Source organism: Schistocerca americana, chromosome 8, assembly GCF_021461395.2.
Source record: "Schistocerca americana isolate TAMUIC-IGC-003095 chromosome 8, iqSchAmer2.1, whole genome shotgun sequence".
Taxonomy (NCBI): domain Eukaryota; kingdom Metazoa; phylum Arthropoda; class Insecta; order Orthoptera; family Acrididae; genus Schistocerca; species Schistocerca americana.
Window position 1 is genome coordinate 391,945,008 of NC_060126.1, and position 13,623 is coordinate 391,958,630.

Consider the following 13,623-nt stretch of genomic DNA (forward strand, 5'->3'; position numbering starts at 1 on the left):
ATGTTTACAGTGCAGTGTTACTTTCTCGTGTGCAATATTTAATGTCTGGAATTGTATTTAGTCAATTTCCATACGCAAAATCTCAGGGTATTTTTAAAGGAAAACTTAAGTTCTTTATCCTTTGAAAATTCTTTTTCAATTTGATGAAGATTTTTTATTCTGTTACTTTTGTGTGTTGAAACTGCAAGTCGCGCACTGTGACACGACGCATTAAAGCAAACTTCACTGCACTGCACAGCGCTCAGTTTCCCAGGACAGTTTTAAGTTTTCCGATTATTTCGGTAAAGGTATAATCAAATACAGTTACACGGATTCAAGTAGTTTCGGCGACTCATTTAATCAGATATCGTTTCCATAATCAGTCCACCTGCGTTATCCAGAGTTCCAACACAAACACGCACGAAGCTAAAGTTAGGAAACCAGTTAAGTACACTACATCTACATCTACATTTATACTTCGCAAGCCACCCAACGGTGTGTGGCGGCGGGCACTTTACGTGCCACTGTCATTAACTCCCTTTCCTGTTCCAGTCGCGTATGGTTCGCGGGAAGAACGACTGCCGAAAGTCTCCGTGTGCGCTCGAATCTCTCTAATTTTACATTCGTGATCTCCTCGCGAGGTAGAAGTAAGGGGACACAATATATTCGATACCTCATCCAGAAACGCACCTTCTCGAAATGTGGACAGCAAGCTACACCGCGATGCAGAGCGCCTTTCTTGCAGAGTCTGCCACTTGAGTTTGCTAAACATCTCTGTAACGCTATCACGCTTACCAAATACCCTGTGACGAAACGCGCCGCTCTTCTTTGGATCTTCTCTATCTCCTCTGTCAACCCAACCTGGTACGGAGCCCACACTGACGAGCAATACTCAAGTATAGGTCGAACGAGTGTTTTGTAAGCCACTCCCTTTGTTGATGGACTACATTTTCTAAGGACTCTCCCAATGAATCTCAACCTGGCACCCGCATTACCAACAATTAATTTTATATGATCATTCCACTTCAAATCGTTCCGCATGCATACTCCCAGATATTTTACAGAAGTAACTGCTAACAGTGTTTGTTCCGCTATCATATAATCATACTATAAAGGATCCTATTCACCATTGCTATTCAGTTGTGCTCTTGAATATGTAATGAGAGAATGGTACAAGGAAAATACTATGAATATTAAAATTGGAACTACGAAAGATAAAATAAACCTAAATTGCTTGGGATTTGCTGATGACCTAGCATTACTAGCTAATAATATTCAGGAAGCCAAGAAACAAATAACAAGCTTACAAAATATAGCACAAAAATTAGGTCTCCAGATATCATTTGAAAAGACTGAAATAATGGTAACGGATCCACTTGTAATAGATCACATCACAGTGAACAATAGGGAAATTAAAACAGTGAAACAATTTAAATACCTGGGTGAAGTTATAACACATAAATTGGACGAGAAACCTGCATGGCGAGCAAGAACTAATAAAATGATAAAAGCTGAAAAACTAACATGGTCTACGTACAATAAAAAATGTCTATCAATTAAAACAAAATTAAAACATTACAAGACGGTGGTTCAACCAGAGGTTACATACGGAAGTGAAACTCTTTTTAAAGTCACCCAGAAAAACAGAATTGACAAAATTTTAAAAGTAGAGAGAAGAATTGCTAGAACATGCATAAATAAGAAATATCAAAAAGCTGGGCAATGGCGGATAGTTCCAAATGAAGTGGTATACAGAGAACTGGAGCCCATCACTGATACTATAGGAAAGAAAAGGATCTCTTTTTGTGGTCACATCCTGAGGACACCAGAAACCAGATTATCAAGGAAAATTATTGAGAAACTCTGGAATTTGAAACAACAAGGAGGATGGCTTAAGGAAATAAGAGAGGATATGGAAGAACTTGAAATAACTCTGGATGATTTGCAGAACAAAACGCCAAATTTAAAGAAGTTGAGGGACACAGAAATAAGATTTAAACCAAAAATTGACAAACGACATACAATGAAAAGGGTATTTACAGATAAGGAACGACGAAAAGCATCGGAACGAATGAAGAGATACTGGGCCACTCGGAAGGGGAAAATACCAAAGAAGAGGACCAGAAATGATTGACTGAAGTGGTCCAATGAGGCCGTAAAAGCAGAAGAAGAAGAAGAAAAAGGATCCTTCTTTCTATGTATTCGCAATACATTACATTTGTCTATGTTAAGGGTCAGTTGCCACTCCCTGCACCAAGTGCCTATCCGCTGTAAATCTTCCTGCATTTCGCTGCCATTTTCCAATGCTGCAATTTCTCTGCATACTACAGCATCATCCGCGAAAAGCCGCATGGAACTTACGACACTATCTACTAGGTCATTTTATATATATTGTGAAAAGCAATGGTCCCATAACACTCCCCTGTGGCACGCCAGAGGTTACTTTAACGTCTGTAGACGTCTCTCCATTGAGAGCAACATGCTGGGGTCTGTTTTCTAAAAAGTCTTCAATCCAGCCACACAGCTGGTCTGATATTCCGTAGGCTCTTACTTTGTTGATCAGGCGACAGTGCGGAACTGTATCGAACGCCTTCCGGAAGTCAAGGAAAATGGCATCTACCTGGGAGCCTGCATCTAATATTTTCTGGGTCTCATGAACAAATAAAGCGAGTTGGGTCTCACACGATCGCTGTTTCCGCAATCGATGTTGATTCCTACATAGTATATTCTGGGTTTCCAGAAATGACATGATACGCGATCAAAAAATATGTTCTAAAATTCTACAACAGATCGATGTCAGAGATATAGGCCTATAGTTTTGCGCATCTGCTCGACGACCCTTCTTGAAGACTGGGACTACCTGTGCTCTTTTCCAATCATCTGGAACCTTCCGTTCCTCTAGAGACTTGCGGTACACGGCTGTTAGAAGGGGGGCAAGTTCTTTCGCGTACTCTGTGTAGAATCGAATTGGTATCCCGCCAGGTCCAGTGGACTTTCCTCCGTTGAGTGATTTCAGTTGCTTTTCTATTCCTTGGACACTAATTTCGATGTCAGCCATTTTTTCGTTTGTGCGAGGATTTAGAGAAAGAACTGCAGTGCGGTCTTCCTCTGTGAAACAGCTTTGGAAAAATGTGTTTAGTATTTCAGCTTCACGCGTGTCATCCTCTGTTTCAATGCCATCATCATCCCGGAGTGTCTGGATATGCTGTTTCGAGCCACTTACTAATTTAACGTAAGACCAGAACTTGTACAGTTACAACTTATAAAATTTTACTTATTATTTATTTTTATTTTGAAAAGGTACAATTGTCATCCATAAAAATGACGCCAGGACCGAATACACCCCTGAAAATATGGACATTATTCCGGTGTAAAATCGAGCGCTGGTACGACGGGCAAGAACGTTAGAGTATAGAGGGCTGTGAGACGGCGTCAGCCAATAGTACGCTGACCGACCCCTCTCTAGGACGACAACGAGACAGTAGCGCTGTCTACACGAAGAGGACATAAGCGCCGTGCCGCGTGGCAGCGGCCCAGTTGGAGTCTAGGTGACTTACGAACTCTGCAGCTGCGATTTAGGAACTGCATTGTTTGGCTTGTATTACGAAATGTATATACTGAAGAGATTGCTTATGTTTGTCTGTCGCCCATTGCTCGCTAAACTTGTGTATTTCACAAAAGTTGAGTACTGTGATCATTTTCTTTTGTAATAAACTTTATTAATACGATCTGCTTGAATTGTTATCTAGCGAACCAAGAAGCAGGTTTCCTAGGCATCCACATATCTGATGAGTGGGCGGACACAACAGACATGGGGAGGGAGAACACTGCCACAGAAACGTTAACTGGTGAATGTTCTGTGTTCAAAGCTTTGGAGGGCAGTGCACTTATTATACCTTGCCCCCCCAATAAAATCTGGACAACAAAAACGATCATGTTCGACTATGTTCCTGGGTGCATTAAGTGTTTCCACTTCTGGCCATACTGCGCGTAGCTGGTTGAAATGTCCCTGCTGGATGTGTTACTCAGATAACATCCAATGACTAGTACACATTCGCAGTCACTGAGCTCTTCCGATATCCTGCTGTTTCTGCTACTCTTTTGACAACACAAAACTTCCCACCTGCTTTTATACCGGCAGGTCCGCCTCTCGTGAGACATAGTGGTCACAACCACCTTACATAATATATGAAGATAGTAACTGTTCCCGAAAGAACAGATACCATTGATGACCGTGCAGCTTCTCTAGAATAAATGGTAATTAATTCAAACTCTCAGCTGCCGACAGGTGTTGTTGATATACCTCGATTGGGACACCTGAAAATGTGTGCCCCGACCGGGACTCGAACCCGGGATCGCCTGCTTACGTGGCAGACACTCTATCCATCTGAGCCACCGAGGACACAAATAAATTGCGCGACTGGAGGGACTTATCCGTTGCACATTTCCTGTGAGACGCACATTCCCAACTGTCCCCAAGACAAGGCAATGCAGATTGCTGTATACAGCTCCCTGCCGCCGTTGGATAAGCAGCTGCAGCAGCGAGTCGTATACCCCTAGCTTACTTATTTGTTACCTAGTTTAATTCTTAATTTCTTTGCGTGTTTTTGGGTACTTGCATTGTTTAATTCATAAACTTCGGGCGTATTATAGTATTTGAGAGCTGTAGCATCGCGCTTTAGTACCTGAATAGTCTAAATTCGCGTAGTCGTCTGTCTTCTGTTTTTGTTTTGAACGGTCAGTGTCGGTTGGTCACAGCCAGTGGGCTCCCTGCCGCCCGTGGATAAGCAGCTGCAGCAGCAAGTCGTATACCTCTAGCTTACTTATTTGTTACATAGTTTAATTCTTAATTTCTTTGCGTGTTTTTGGGTACTTGCATTGTTTAATTCATAAATTTTGGGCGTATTATAGTATTTGAGAGTTGTAGCACCGCGCTTAGTGTTTACTTAGTAGATTCTTACTTAAATTGCGTGTGAGTTTCGTATAGGAGGTGTAATTTCGAGTTTTAGTTACTGTAATCGTAAATTCAGGCAGATTGTAGCGCAGTCGTTAGGCATTTGTACAGGTTATCTAGGCACGGACTCGTGTTTCAGTAACTGTTGTTCAACATCGATTAGAATGGACAGGGACTGTGATTGCTGTGTTCGGATGAGGGCTGAGTTGGCATCCCTTCGCTCACAGCTGCAAGCGGCGCTGACTCCGGTCGCGCAGCTTGAGGCTGTTGCCAATGGGCACCACTGTGGGGAGCCAGACTTGGGTATCACGGGGATGTCAACCTCGTCCCGTCTGTCCCCAGATCGGTCTGCCGCTGTGGTTGCCCCGGTTACTGCCCGCAGTGGGGCTGAGCCCTCGCCTGTGGTTGATTGGGAGGTCGTTCCAAGGCGTGGCAGGCAGCGAAGGACGTCCCCGGAGGCTGATCAGAAAGCCTCCCCGGTGCGTCTGACAAACAGGTTTCTGGCACTGTCTCTGGCTGAGCCAGATGCAGCTGCCTGCCCTGTTTCAGAGGATGATTCTCAGCCTTCAAGGTCCGGGCAATCACAGAGGGTGGGCTTATTGGTAGTTGGGAGTTCCAATGTTAGGCGCGTAATGGGGCCCCTTAGGGATATGGCGGCTAAGGAGGGGAAGAAATCCAGTGTGCACTCCGTGTGAATTCCGGGTGGAGTCATTCCTGATGTGGAAAGGGTCCTTCCGGATGCCATGAAGAGCACAGGGTGCAGCCAGCTGCAGGTGGTGGCACATGTCGGCACTAATGACGTGTGTCGCTTTGGAGCTGAGGAAATTCTCTCTGGATTCCAGCAGCTATCTGATTTGGTGAAGGCTGCAGGTCTTGCTTACGAGATGAAGACAGAGCTCACCATCTGCAGCGTCGCTGACAGAACCGACTGCGGACCTTTGGTGCAGAGCTGGGTGGAGGGTCTGAATCAGAGGCTCAGACGGTTTTGCGACCGTGTTGGCTGCCGATTCCTTGACTTGCGCCATAGGGTGGTGGGGTTTCGGGTTCCGCTGAATAGGTCAGGTTCCGCTGAATAGGGCAGCGGAGGCTGTGTGGCGTGGACTGGGCGGTTTTTTAGGTTAGAAGGCCTCGGGGAAGTACGGGGTGGGCTGCAATCTCAAAGGGTGCATGGCAAATACGGGACGTGCTTGGATCAAGGAACAGTCGGAATTGTAGTTGTAAACTGTTGTAGTTGTGCTGGGAAAGTCCCTGAGCTTCAAGCGCTAATAGAAATCACAGAAGCTGAAACCGTTATAGGTACAGAAAGCTGGCTAAAGCCTGAAATAAGTTATGCAGAAATTTTTACGAAGTCTCAGACGGTGTTCAGGAAAGATAAATTAGGCAGAATTGGTGGTGGAGTGTTTGTGTCTGTCAGTAGTGGTTTATCTTGTTGTGGAGTCGAAGTAGATACTCCGTGCGAATTGGTATGGGGTGAGGTTATACTTAACAGCCGAACTAAGTTAATAATTGGCTCCTTCTACCGACCCCCAGACTCCGATGGTATAGTTGCTGAACAGTTCAGAGAAAATTTGAGTCTCGTAACAAATAAATACCCCACTCATACGGTTATAGTTGGTGGGGACTTCAACCTTCCCTCGATATGTTGGCAAAAATACTTGTTCAAAACCGGTGGTAGGCAGAAAACATCTTCCGAAATTGTCCTAAATGCTTTCTCCGAAAATTTTTTCGAGCAGTTAGTCCACGAACTCAGGCGAATTGTAAATGGTTGCGAAAACACACTTGACCTCTTAGCCACAAACAATCCAGAGCTGATAGAGAGTATCATGACTCATACAGGGATTAGTGATCACAAGGTCGTTGTAGCTAGGCTCAATACCGTTTCTCCCAAATCCACCAGAAACAAACGCAAAATAATTTTATTTAAAAAAGCGGATAAAGTGTTACTAGAAGCCTTCCTAAGAGACAATCTCCATTCCTTCCGAACTGACTATGCAAATGTAGATGAGATGTGGCTCAAATTCAGAGATACAGTAGCAACAGCAATTGAGAGATTCATACCTCATAAATTGGAAAGAGATGGAACTGATCCCCCGTGGTACACAAAACAGGTCCGAACGCTGTTGCAGAGGCAACGGAAAAAGCATGCGAAGTTCAGAAGAACGAGAAATCCCGAAGATATGCTAAAATTTACAGACGCGCGAAATTTGCCACGGACTTCAATGCGAGATGCCTTTAATAGGTTCCACAACGAAACATTGTCTCGAAATTTGGTAGAAAATCCGATGAAATTCTGGTCGTATGTAAAGTACACAAGCGGCAAGACGCAGTCAATACCTTCGCTGCGTAGTTCCGATGGTACTGTTACCGACGACTGCGCCGCTAAAGCGGAGTTATTGAACGCAGTTTTCCGAAATTCCTTCACTAGGAAAGACGAATGGAATATTCCAGAATTTGAAACACGAACAGCTGCTAGCATGAGTTTCTTAGAAGTAGATACCTTAGGGGTTGCGAAGCAACTCAAATCGCTTGATCCGGGCAAGTTTTCAGGTCCAGATTGTATGCCGATTAGGTTCCTTTCAGATTACGCTGATACAATAGCTCCCTACTTAGCAATCATATACAACCGCTCACTCGCCGATAGATCTGTACCTACAGATTGGAAAATTGCGCAGGTCGCACCAGTGTTTAAGAAGGGTAGTAGGAGTAATCCATCTAACTACAGATCTATATCATTGACGTCGGTTTTCAGTAGGGTTTTGGAGCATATACTGTATTCAAACATTATGAATCACCTCGAAGGGAACGATCTATTGATACGTAATCAGCATGGTTTCAGAAAACATCATTCTTGTGTAACGCAGCTAGCTCTTTATTCGCACGAAGTAATGGCCCCTATCGACAGGGGATCTCAAGTTGATTCCGTATTTCTAGATTTCCGGAAAGCTTTTGACACCGTTCCTCACAAGCGACTTCTAATCAAGCTGCGGGCCTATGGGGTATCGTCTCAGTTGTGCGACTGGATTCGTGATTTCCTGTCAGGAAGGTCGCAGTTCGTAATAATAGATGGCAAATCATAAACTGAAGTGATATCAGGTGTTCCCCAGGGAAGCGTCCTGGGACCTCTGCTGTTCCTGATCATTATAAATGACCTGGGTGACAATCTGAGCAGTTCTCTTAGGTTGTTCGCAGATGATGCTGTAATTTACCGTCTAGTAAGGTCATCCGAAGACCAGTATCAGTTGCAAAGCGATTTAGAAAAGATTGCTGTATGATGTGGCAGGTGGCAGTTGACGCTAAATAAAGAAAAGTGTGAGGTGATCTACATGAGTTCCAAAAGAAATCCGTTGGAATTCGATTACTCGATAAATAGTACAATTCTCAAGGCTGTCAATTCAACTAAGTACCTGGGTGTTAAAATTACGAACAACATTAGTTGGAAAGACCACATAGATAATATTGTGGGGAAGGCGAGCCAAAGGTTGCGTTTCATTGGCAGGACACTTAGAAGATGCAACAAGTCCACTAAAGGGACAGCTTACACTACACTCGTTCGTCCTCTGTTAGAATATTGCTGCGCGGTGTGGGATCCTTACCAGGTGGGATTGACGGAGGACATCGAAAGGGTGAAAAATAGGGCAGCTCGTCTTGTATTATCACTTAATAGGGGAGGGGATGGAAGTCATTAAAGTAAAAACGTTTTTCGTCGCGGCGAGATCTATTTACGAAATTTCAGTCACCAACTTTCTCTTCCGAATGCGAAAATATTTTGTTGAGCCCAACCTACATAGGTAGGAATGATCATCAAAACAAAATAAGAGAAATCAGAGCTCGAACAGAAAGGTTTAGGTGTTCGTTTTTCCCACTTGCAGTTCGGGAGTGGAATGATAGAGAGATAGTATGATTGTGGTTCGATCAACCCTCTGTCACGCTCTTAAATGTGAATTGCAGAGAAGTCATGTAGATGTAGATGTAGATACATAAGCAATGTTCCTAACAGATATTTGCCCATCCACTCATTCCTCGCGCCCACTAAGGTGACGATTCCCGTAAGAGTTTGGGCAACCTGTGCACATTCACACAGATTAAGGTCAATAGCCAGGTAGCCTTTCAACTATATATCAAGATAGTAACTGTTCCCGAAAGAACAGATACCATTGATGACGTGCAGCTTCTCTAGAATAAAAGACAATCAATTCAGACCCTCCTGCCGACAGGTGTTGTTGATATACCTCGTCGGGTCAGCTGAATGCTATTAGGAACATTACGTATATACATTGTGGACAGTTGGGAATGTGGGTCTCACGAGAAGCGTGCAAGGGATGAGTTCCTGCAGTTGCGCTGTTCATCTGTCTCCTCGGTGGCTCAGTGGATGCCGGCACGGTAGCTCAGCGTGTTGGTCAGAGGGTTAGCTATCCTCTGTAATAAAAAAATGAGTGAACGGATCAACCAACAACCTGAACGGGTGTCTTGAGACGTCCGGCCCGAACATATACAACGAAGAAATTAGAACAAAATGAGATCAAAAAAAAAAAAAAAGGATAGAGCGTCAGCCATGTAAGCAGGTGATCCCGGATTCGAGTCCCGGTCGGGACACACATTTTCAGCTGTCCCCATCGAGGTATATCAACAACACCTGTCGGCAGCTGAGGGTTTCAATTAATTATCATTTACATTGCATAATGGTTGTCCTACTACTTTTGGTCAGAGATTGTATGAGACGGTAGTTGGCTCGATTCGATACCTCAAAATTCCCAATGAGAATATGTCGGCTTGTTGTTGCTGTTGCAGGTTGCGAGGCGATGCTGTGTCCGTGGCAACCTCTGCTGCCACTGGTGCTGGCTGTCTGGGCCTCAGTGTCGAGCGGAGAGCTGTTGGTGCGCAAGTGCTGCGGCCAGCATCAGTTCATGGACGACAAATACGCGTGTCGTGACGCAAACGCCAGCCAGGACAACAGCGACGACCCCTGGTGGTGGCTGCCCAAGAGCTCCGTCAGTCTCAGTGAGTGCCGCTGTTGAACACCACCACATCTCGATTGGCTCTTGACTTGGAAAAGAAGAAGGGAAGGAAGATCAAGATTTAACGTTCCGTCGACGACGAAGTCATTAGAGGCGGAGCACAAGCTCAATTTGGGGAAGGACAAGAAAGCAAATAGTCGTGCCCTCATCAAAGAAACTGCTTCGACATTTACCTTAGTATATTTTAAGGACGCCATGGAGAACGTACATCTGGATGATTACCGTGATCTCTACTCCACGTGGTCCAGTGGACTCGTATTCCGGAGTACAGCGTTTCAAATCTCGGTTTGTCCATCCAGACAAAGGTTTTAGCGTGATTTCCCTACATCCCTTGAGGCTAATTCTAGAGTTTTTCCTTTGAAAGAGTCACGGCTAATTTTCCTCCCCATTCTTCCACACTACGAGCTCGAGTAACGTCTCTGATATGGATGGAACGTTAAGCTCTAACAGCCCTTCCTCAGTGGGTTTGATACACGGATTCTGTTTCTCTTATTCCGTCAGAATGGATATTTTCTGTTACCGCATAATGTTTATTTACTCCACAGATAAATCTGTCATTCGAAAAAAGTTTCTTCCCTGTAGGCTTTGTAAGGTTAGCAACCTCATTGAGCATCGTGAGGAAAAAACTAGGTAATAGGGAGCTTTGGTCTAAGACGGGCCAGGCACCTTCCTCAGTGTAAGATCCCCGCCCCCTTTTCACTAAACCTCCAGAAGTTTCTCAGCGTAGTTAGGGAGTACATAGAAGTCGGCATGAGAGAAACAGTGAGACTGGCCGTGCTTTCCCATCCGAGGCTTACAGAGAATAAGGCAAGCCGTCCTTGGATTATTTCAGTGAGTCAAATGGCTCTGAGCACTATGGGCCTCAACTTCTGAGGTCATCAGTCCCCTAGAACCTATAACTACTTAAACTTAACTAACCTAAGGACATCACACACATCCATGCCCGAGGCAGGATTCGAACCTGCGACCGTAGCGGTCCCGCGGTTCCAGACTGTAGCGCCTATAACCGCACGGCCACAACGGCCGGCTTCAGTGAGTCATCACGTAGGATTTCATCCTACCTATTTTGCCACAAAGCTCTCGTAGTTGATGTCCCTCGCGGAAACCGACTCAACGTCATCGGATTATCTGGAAAATGCATTTCTGTATCCTGTAATGTCTGTGTAACGAAAGCGGGGAGGTATATTACTTGAAATAATGTTCGGTGATGCTCTTAAGATGCGTTTACTTACGAAAACACCGTAATCTGATAATAAACGAAACAATATGTTACTTATTAACTCGAAACTAGCGATTTCTTGATAGCATGCTCCTACGACAGAACCATATCGAAAGGCATCCCATCGGCGACTGGCGACTGCGGCACGCAGTCTGGATCTTGTACTTACAATCGCGACACATCGTAGCTCTCCGTATAATTGTGTTATGTTGAACACTATTCATCTCTTTGTTGAAATGAATGCTTTCTTGGGTCGTAATACTGCTGTAAGAAGGTGTTTAAGACCAGAAGGCATCTTCTAACGTCTACAGGGGAAAAACTGCTTTCATTAGTAAATTTTTATTTAAAAAAATGCTCGCTTCGCGCCAGAATCGCTGTGGTTTCCCTCAGTAGCGTGCGCTGCCGTAACTGTCTGTCTCACAGCTAGTCGCAGCGCCTCACCCCGCCGTCTACCGGCAATGCCAAGGGGTGCAGCGGCTACTTCAGCCAGCGTGGTAACTGAATTCTTACTCCCTGCTAGGCGTTCTTCAGTGGTGCCGGGGTGTATTGAATGCTATTGATATCTTCAGACGCGAGATAAAATGTAAATCTGGAAATTAAGGGAATAAAATGTAAATCTGGAAATCAAGGGATAGCTTACATCAGTCAGTGGCGATATTTGGACGTATGAGAGGGTGTGGGCTCAGTACATGGTTTTTCCGGCCGTTGTCGGCTTTGGAGGCCTAGGAGCCGCTACTTCACATTCAAGTAGCTCCTCAGTTGGCATCATGAAACAAACTTGGTCCAGTTCTCCCACAAAGAAAAAGTCCCCCGCAGAACCGGGAATGGAACTCAGGCGCTTTGCATGGCAGTCATATACGCTGACCTCTCAGCCGCGAAGGTGGACAGGTAACAGGAAGTTTAGGACATTACTTTGAAGGCCAGTTGATGCATTTTTGGAAGCTCATTGTTCAGGAAGTGAAGATATGCACTGTCTCGGTGTAAGGGCTTTGTTTTGTGGGATGATCTACACACAGTGAAGAGAACCATCCAGATGTGACTTCTCTGATCCACTCCAGAGAGATAAAGTGCTATTAATATGGTTCAATATAATGCACTTCCGTTTCATTCAGGGATTCCTTCTCTGACGAGAAGAGTCATCAGTCTATTGACCTTAGGTGTACTTCATAAATTTTTAGAATGCTCGCCGCACGTGATTAGCCGGGTGGTCTAAGACGCTGCAGTCCTCAACTGAGCGGCTGGTCCCGGTGGAGGTTCGAGTCCTCCCTCGGACATGGGTATGTGTGTTTGTCCTTAGGATAATTCAGGTTAAGTAGTGTGTAAGCTTAGGGACTGATGACCTTAGCAGTTAAGTCCCATAAGATTTCAGACACATTTGAACTTTTTTTTTTAGAATGCTCATTGTTTGCCGATGAAATTGAAGCCCGTTGTGTAGCTGTGGACTTTTTCTAAGCAGACTAGTAGACATACCAATAATAATAAATTCGCACTTAGACATTTTTAGTACATTCCAATCTTGACAGCAGCCCAAATCACCTTTTTACTACCCACAGCTGTGCTTGCGTATCAGCAGTTTTTTCATCGTGAGTGATGGTAAGTAAGTTATTGCACGTGCAATAATGTCAGCTGCCCCCACGTGTGTGCCTGTTTGGGTAAGCATAGGTCGCGAGGTGCGCCACGCTCTGTCCACTCCCAGACTGTCCCAACGCACGATGCGCCAGCACCCACAGTGTTAATGCCGACCCTTGAGTGCAGAGGGGCGTGGGCAGCAGTGGGCACGTATGTATACTGGTATTCAAGTAGCTGTATGCTATGTGGATTAAACACGTTGAGAATTGTATAAGTATTACATTGATTAGCTTGAATCATATTATGAAGAACATATCAACCAATAAAAGAATTTTCACCAACACGATCAAAGTTCAAAAGTCAAGGGCTAAATAGGGTTTTTAAAGAACAGATATTTCCCCCTAATTCGCTTTATGTTCTTCAGATCAATAAGTATCTTTCGCTACACGCTTTTTATAGTAGCCTATGTTCTTCCTCAGGGCTCAAGCTACCTCCGTATCAAATTTCATCGAAATCTTTTCAACGGTTTAGGCATGAGAAGGTAACTGATCGGGTTCCTTTCGGATTTTCAATATTAATGTTGGCTTTTCGTTAACCAGTTTCATCTATGTCACCCTAACAGCAGAAAGTTCTTGTAATGGCAGTGCACGCAGCAATGAAGAAGTACCATATGGTCCAGCAGTTTCCTGTATTAAGTGACGTAACCTGTTTCTGAAAATAATATAGTGAGGTGGTGGGGTTGTCACGGGTGGCGAAACGATGCTTTGTCTGTAGGATCTACAGTAGGCAGTTAAGGAAAATGCTTGTGAGGGGCGAGGTGAGTAGTGGGGAGACAGTCCCCTCTCTCGCCAATGAGCCACTCACCGTTGAAGTTCTTGACATGGCGC

General features: G+C 44.6%; 1 non-coding gene across 1 annotated transcript; it reads right to left on the reverse strand.

Annotated features, from left to right (window-relative positions):
• Window positions 1-4,307: 4,307 nt before the first annotated feature.
• On the reverse strand, window positions 4,308-4,381 carry Trnat-cgu. Its single transcript has one exon. It is a non-coding gene; the product is annotated as a tRNA-Thr (tRNA).
• Between the last annotated feature and the right edge of the window lie 9,242 nt (window positions 4,382-13,623).